This window comes from Pteropus vampyrus, unplaced genomic scaffold (genome assembly GCF_000151845.1).
Source record: "Pteropus vampyrus isolate Shadow unplaced genomic scaffold, Pvam_2.0 Scaffold130, whole genome shotgun sequence".
In the NCBI taxonomy this organism is placed as follows: domain Eukaryota; kingdom Metazoa; phylum Chordata; class Mammalia; order Chiroptera; family Pteropodidae; genus Pteropus; species Pteropus vampyrus.
This window is the reverse complement of record NW_011888911.1, coordinates 721,161-729,710: the sequence shown is the minus strand read 5'-3', so window position 1 is coordinate 729,710 and position 8,550 is coordinate 721,161.

Sequence of the window (8,550 nt, the reverse complement as noted above, 5' to 3'; positions counted from 1 at the left end):
CTATAAAACATATAAAAATATTCAAATTTTCTATATCTTATGTCAGTATTGGCAAGTCACTCTTTATAAGAAATTTACTCATTTCTTTTAAATTTTAAAATTTATTGACACAGATTCAGATTATCTTATTTACTTGTAATGTCTATAGATCAATAGTGATTCTGATAATGGTGATATATGTTTTATCAGTTTCTTGTTTAATCTAAGTGTTATAATATGAAAATGTATTTCTTAATTTCCAAGCATTGGGGGATTTTCTGATGAGCTTTTTGCTAATGATTTCTAGCTTAATTCTTCCCCTTTTCAGTCATTATTGTTTCAATTTGTCCTTATGTATGCTGAACTTTCATTACTATCTTACTATAGCAATTCTCTTATTGTTTAAGCTTATAATGCCCTGTTCTTAGTAAGGGTTTCACTCCTCTGCTTCTATTTGTCTGATAGTTACCTTACTCCTAATTATGTATTTTTTTGTTGTTATTTTGTTTTAGGTGAGCTGTCCTTCTTTAGTATTTCTTGTAGTATGGGCCTCGTAGTGGAGAATTCCCTCAATTTTTGTATGTCTGGAAAGGTCTTTATTTCTCCTTCATATTTAAACGAGAGCTTAGCTGGATACATTATTCTTGGTTGGTATTTCATTTCACTTAATATTTTCAATATTTCATTCTATTGCTTTCTGGCTTGCAAGGTATATGCTAAGAAGTCCAATGATAATCTAAAGGGTTTTCCTTTATATGTTACCATTTTCTTCTCCCTGGCTACTCCAAGAATTTTATCTTTGTCATTGATTTTTGGTAATTTTAATACAATGTGTCTTGATGAAGGCCTTTTCGGGTTGAGATAAATGGGTGTTCTATTGACTTCTTGAATTCCAAGCTCTAGCTCATTCCTTAGATTTGGGAAATTCTCATCAACTATTTGTTTGAAAATGCTTTCTAATCCCTGCGCCTTTTCCTTCCCTTCGAGAATGTCCATTATTCTTATGTTTCTTCTCCTGATGGTATCAGCTAATTCTTGTATTTCTGCTTCATTACTTTTCATTCTTTGGTTTATCTCTTCTTTCTTCTGATTTATTTCTAGATTTCTGTCATTGATATCACTGCTCCTTTCCTTCATTTGGTTGACTCTATTTCCCAACCTTGCTATTTCATTTTTCAACTCTTGCAGTGTTTTTTGTTTGTTTATTTATTTGTTTTTTTTTAATCTCCAGAAGATCTATTCTGTTTCCTCCCCGCTCCCCCTGAGGGTTTCAATCTTCTTGCTCTGCTTATCTAGTTGTTTTTTTAATTCCTGATATTGTTGCTGTGACTTGATTTGGAACTCACTGAGTTTTTCATAAATTCTCTCATTTAAGTCACATATTTCTGTGTCTGTAAGCTTATTTTCTGGAGATTTTTCTTCTTTTTTGTGAGATGCCTTGTCACCTTGGTTGTTCATGGTGTTTAACAGACTATTGCTCTGCCTCGGCATTAATGGAAGTGTACTTTGCCTTTTTTTTTCCAGAAAGAAGATTTGTTATACAAAGATCTCTCTTTAGCCTGCAGCAAAGAAGGTGTTTTTCTTTTGGTTTCCAGTAGGTGGTGTGTAAGCCTCTTGGATCCATCTTTATATAAAGCCTTGATAATGCCTTTTATTTTTCTTGTAGATATTTAATCATGCTCGTTACTCTCAGTTTCAGTCCCTGTCAGTGTTAACAACAGTTTTAGCAGCATTTGCTCATATTCTCCTGGGCTCCGCGGTGATTAGTCTCATAGGGTGTGGGGGGAGGGGCCTCTGGGTTGAATGTTGGGGGCTGCAGCACAGCCTCCATTTTGCAACTGCGGCTGCTAAAAATCAACTGTTGTTTCTCTGTCGTCCCGCTTCTCTGCTTTCTGTTCTGATAACTGAGCCCTGCTGCCGGCCGTGTGGAGCTTATAGCACTCCCAGGCAGGGCTATTCAGGGAACTTGACATACCTTCTCCACTCCCCCTCCCCCTACATTAAGCTCCTAGGCTGTGAGAGGCAGCTTCTTTATTTCTCCCGGGTAGCTGCCTGACTTCTACTGTTATGACCTGTGGTAACTCTTATGCGCAGATCCTATGCTCAGACATGCTGGTGTGCAGTTTGGGTCTTTTTGTTGAGTTTTAGATATTCAGCTTGTTGTTGTTTCAAATGGAGACATCTGAGGACGTCTCTCACCCCGCCTTGTTTCTCCATACCTCCTCAACTTGTAAAAATTGTGCTGGAAGAACTTTATAAAATAGGGACATTATTTCCTTCACTAAAATTTGGGAGAATTTACTAGTGTACCCATGTGGGATTGAAATTTTCCTAATAGGAAGGCATTTAATTTGGGATCGATTTCTATAAAACATATAAAAATATTCAAATTTTCTATATCTTATGTCAGTATTGGCAAGTCACTCTTTATAAGAAATTTACTCATTTCTTTTAAATTTTAAAATTTATTGACACAAATTCAGATTATCTTATTTACTTGTAATGTCTATAGATCAATAGTGATTCTGATAATGGTGATATATGTTTTATCAGTTTCTTGTTTAATCTAAGTGTTGTATTATCTTTATTGATCTTTTCAAATAATTTACTTTTAACTTTCTTAATGTTTTCTATTTTATATATTTTTATTTAATAATTTTTGCCCTATCTTTATTATTTCCTTTCTTCTTTTATTTACTCTTCTACTACTACTTTCTTTACATGATGCCTACATTATCAATTTTCAGTCTTCTTTATTGTCTAATATGTACATTTAAGGCTGTAAATTTCTCTCTAAGAACAGCTTTAGCTGCATTCTGAAAATTTTGCTATATTTAATTTTCATTATCATTCAATTAAAAATACATTCTAATTTTCATTATAATATGAAAATGTATTTCTTAATTTCCAAGCATTGGGGGATTTTCTGATGAGCTTTTTGCTAATGATTTCTAGCTTAATTCCACTTTGATATGAGAATGTACTTTGTATGACTTCAATTCTTCGGATGAGCTTTATGGTTTCCTATACAGACTATTTTGGAGCACATCTTGTATGTGTTTGAAAATATGGATTCTTTTGTTGTTGGTTGCAGTGTTCTATGTCAATTAGGGTAATTAACTGTACATGCAAATCTCATTTATGTATTTTGACTTTTATATTTGATTTTTACCTGTTACTTAGAGAAATGTGTTTAAAACTCCAGCTATGATATTTGGATGATTTCTCCTTTCTGTGCATTCACTGTTGTTTTATTAATTTTCTGTCTACATTATTAGATATAGACAAGTTCAGAATTGTTATATTTTCCTGTGGAGTGGGCTTTTTATTGTTATGAAATGTATTTCTTTGTTTAGTGCTTCTTTCTTTATAGTCTATGCAAATGCTTTAGGACATTTTATTTCCCTTTTGACTTTCATGTTATGCTTTCATGTGTGTGTGTGTGTGTGTGTGTGTTTATAAATGTCTTAATTCTTACGTATGCTAAACCTCACAGGACATTTTTTATACGGTTTTAAACAGTTAATAGCTGTTTAATTTTACCCAATATTTACCACTTTCCTTTCATTAATGCTATCTGAGATAATTTTTCTTTTGCTTGAAAATCTCTTTTTAATAATTTATTTCTCTGTAGATATGCTGATGAGGAAATTGTCAAGTTTTTAATTTTTTAGAAAGTCTTTATTTTGCCTTTATTTTTGAACTTTATTTTCAGTGGGTATAGAATTCCAGGTTGAGAGTTATATTTTTTTAGCATTTATAATATTATTACATTTTCTTCTGATTTTTCCTTTTAAATCAAAAAAGTAGCTGTTAGTCTTATATTTTCTTCTCTGAAGGTAATATAACCTTTTCTTCTGGCTGTTTTTAAATTTTTTCTCTTTTCCCTTGGTTTTCAGAAGTTTTGCTATGATATGCTTACATGTGGTAGCCTTTGTAGTTAACACCTCTGGTGCTTTACAAATCTTCTTTAATCTGTTGCTTCATATTTTAAAAATCAGATTTTTAAAAATTTTTGTTCAGAATCTCTTAAATATTGCTTCCTCTCCCCATTTTCCTCTCTCCTTTCATTCTGATAATCAAATTACATGTGTTAAACTTTTTCGCATTGTCTCATTTGACTCTGATGCTCTTTTCTGTATTTACTACTTTTCATTTTTTTCTATCCTTTTATTATTTCTAAAACATAACATAATTTTTCTATTATCTCTCTAAAGAATATTATAGAATGTTTTTTGGTAATTTTCTTCTGCTTCATATATGATCTCTCTTATCTTCAAATTTATTTTTCTTATTTGTTTCTTATTTGCTTATCATGTCTTTTTTTTCTTGTTAGAAACTTTTATTAGCAAACTAGTAATTTTTGGTGGATAGATAGATGATAGATATAGCTGACTAGCTAGATAGATGATAGATAGATGTTTTTAAATGAGACATTAAAATGTAAATTAGAAACAGAAGACATAGGGCTATGTCTTGTGAATTTGTGAGCATCATCACATAGTATAATTGAGTGTCCAACCTTTTTGTTTTTTAATCAAAGATTCTCACATATCAGTATCCATAGCTCACTTCTTAGAGATTTTCAGTTTTTCAGACAATAACCGCTTGCTTCTCTTGCCTAGGGAGGGAGGATATACAAACTTTGTGGTTAACATTTTGAACTGGTTGAGGAAAGGGACCAAAATTAATTCCAATTATAACATAATTTTAATTTAATGACTTTTCTTTTCAGAACTGAGTGCCTGCCTTCTTCTGTCTTTACTGTCCGTAGACCCAAAGTCATTCTCTCTTAATTCCCAATTCCTATATGATTGATACAGAAGTAGTTTCTCTTTGCTGTATGAAGGCAGGGACCAGGGAGCTTTGAAGCACCTTCTATAGATTTTTAAGTAAGCCACCCTTCCATTACTACTTTGTCTCCTCCTCACTTTCCTTGGTAAACTTAGTTCATCTAATTCTTGATTTCATAAGAGGGTCTGTAGGGAAAATGGACTTGCTATTGTTAGTATATGTCTTTGCAGACACTTAGATTTGATCTTTCTTCATTCTGCTAAGTCATTTATCATTCTTCTATCTGTACAAAATTCAGTAATGGAAAATATAAGAAATTTTCACTGTTTAGAACCAAAGTTCTTGGAGATTTTGCTTCCCTATATCAAATTGGAGCAAGACACATTTAAGCCGGTAATACCACACCCACACCAGCCCCAAGGTGCCCATAGGGCTTTCCTCTCTGGTTTATTCCTGACTGTTCCCCAGTTTTCCTGGTGCTATCTTCTGCCTCATTCTGAGTATGTAGTTTTGTTCTTTAGCAAAGACTCCAGATAGGATATGGAAGTGGACCTAAGTTTGCCTTTTTGTACCAAGTAGTTTAAGAACACTAAAAGACCAGAAACTCTATAAACATAAATCTATGAATATCAAACATTTTACTATATTATTATTCATGCTTAGTAGGACTTGAACTTAGTATCTACTACTTTACAATGCTGAATATAATTAAAAGTATGATAATCATATTTAAAATTATTTTATAGATTCAAACTGCATCTCTTAGGCAAAATTAGCGAATCTCTTCAATAACCATACATATTTATTAGATGGTGAACACTGGGCATTAAAGGAAACAGGTATCATTGTTTTCATCATATTGAGGGGCACTAGTGGATTTAATATATATACATACACACACATACATAAAGTATTAAGTGTGATTTGAAATAATATTTTTCATAAATTTTCAAATAAAACAATGAGAATTCACCAAAGACTTTCCTAAGGAGGTAATGGGATTGTTTTATTTATTATCCTATTTCTTATTCACAACTTATCTAAGCTTATTTTCATGCAATGATTCACAAACTAACACAGAAGATGAATGATACCTACCTACTTGTCAAAACTCTTAGTTTTCATTCTTAATTTGCTTTTTTTTGTGTTTTGCATTTATCTAAAGTTGGGGGTGAGAAAGCATTTTAATTAAAACATTTCTGCAGTGGATGATTAATTGCTTTTTCAAAAATAAAAAAAAGAATAAATAGTAAACATAAAAACTTTCACCTGTGCCAACATTTATAAAAATATTGCCTCAAGATAAAAGTCTTATATTAAATTTGACCATTAACAATTATACTATTAATTAATATTCAGAAATTGGCTAATAGAGAAATTAATTTAGAGGCCATGTTAAATGTTCATTTGTAAATTACATTTAAAAAATCTAGAGGGAAGGGAAATTGGACAAAGGTGATTAAAAGGTAAAAACCTCCAGTTATGAGATACGTAAGTACTAAGAGTACGACATACAGCATAGTGACTATAGTTAACAGTGCTGTATGACTTATAGGAAAGTTATTAAAAAAGTAGGTTTTAAAAGTTTTCATCACGAGGATTTTTTTTCTTTTTATTGTATTTACATAAGATAATGGATGTTAACTAAATTTGTGATAATCATTTTACAATATCTATAAATCAAACCATCATGCTGTATGCTTTAACTTATACAGTAATGTATTTCAATTATTTCTCAATAAACTGGGAAAAATTTCCAAATACTTAAACAATAAGCAAATTACCTTTGATAATATAACTTTATCATTTGTAATTGACATAGTCAACCATATTCCCTTCCGGGAGACAGTGGTGTTGGGGTGTGGAGGTGAGGGTAAGGAGCCTGAGATAAGCTTTCTTGTGATATTTATGTTGAATATTGAACAGTCACTACTTCATGAATACAAATACAAATAATATCAATTTTATATGTGTGTACATATACACATATATTACCCTCAGTGATGTTTCTTTAAATGTGGTACACAAATGACCTGTATCAGAATGGCTGGAATGCTGGGTAAACACTGATCCCTAGGCTTCACTCCTACTGACCCAGTCAGAATCTCTGAGCCTGAGGCCAAAGAATCTGCATTTAGACAACAATCCCAAATGGTTCTTACATACAATAACATTTGACAACCAACCCTGGGATAAGATAGAGGAGGACTGGTGAGCTCATCAATAGAATTGTTATATTTGCTGAGGTAAAGAAATCTTGAGAAAGTGAATACGGAACATGCAAATCCCTATAGAGCATCTGGTAGAAAAACTGTAATCTCTTCCCTATTCAGACCTCATTTCCTTTCTTAACAATGCTGTCTGCTGTAATCAGAAACCATTCACAGAGCTATTTTTTCTGTTATTTATTTATTTGTGCCTATCAGCTTGATGGATAGAGGAGCAGGCTTGGGAACACAGACACCCATGACCTACTTTGCAATGCTAGTCTCTCTTGCCTTTGCTTTTACCCATGGGGAAATCTGCAGTGGACCATTGATTTTGAGTTGGTTTAGACTAGAGGTGGCAAAATTAGTCTTAATTTAGCTTGTATAATTGTATTCAGTACCAATCAGGAAGAGTGCTGTGAAATATAAACATGTTTACCGTTTACATTCTACTGTTACACTAAAGATTTCAGATTACCAAGAAACATGAGAATATACATCTCTCCTTCCTTAACTCTACTCCCACTCTCAAACAATATTCTTGAACTTGAGTTAATTTTCCTTAGAGAATTTTATTTTCCTCCTCTTATTTTGAGCTACAGCTTTGTGGCTTTTGTTATTGAATTTGTGAATTATAGCATCCTGAAGCAATGGGAGCTTCAGGCCTTCAATGAGAGTCTTTCTATGCTGTACTTACAGACATCATTCTTACTATACCATATTCCTCACATTTCTAGAACAAGTGAAGTCCAGCCTGGTCTCAACACTTTCCTGCCACTCTGGATTTATGCATCATCTGAGTTCATCACATCTAGCCTCAGGGTGTATTTTCTAATGAAATTTTAAAATGAACAGGTCATTCTATTATTGTTAAGCAACCAAAATGACTTTTTACATTTGTGTAAAGAATATCAAAGCACTTCTGCAGTGCTTACAGAAGGCAGGATAGGGATGAATCACAGGTGTGCTGTTTTGTATATCAGTAGAGGCAGAAGTGAGATGAGTTAGGTTTAATTCAATTCCATGTACAGTTTAGAAAAATCCAACTTAGAATATAGACATCTAAAAATAAGTTCTCTTTCTCCCTATAATTTAAGTTACTGAAAAGGCAATGAGGTATAATCAAAGATTTTAGACTGAGTGTCAGATTGCTAAGGTTTAAGATTCTGACTTGATCATTTGTAAATTGTGGTCTTTGGTATGTTGTATGTTGATTACATCTTTTTTCCTCAGTATCCTCTTCTACAATGTAACATGGATCATTATCCATGACTTATAATAAGGTTGTTTAGGGGATTAACTGAGATAGTGAGTTTCAGTCTGGAAGTGAATAAGTGTTCAATGAACAATACCAATCATACTTATTAATAAAAGAGAATTATAGGCATAACTTGATGCCAATAACAAAACCTTTATACTTCATTTGTTTTGCTTGAGTTAGAATTTGGATTACAGTTTATTTTAAATATATTTAAATTGAACTATATGAAATTGCTAATATTAAGCCATTCTGACCAAAGGAGTGATGTCATTTGGTTCAATAAATAGTTATAGCAACAAATATATTATA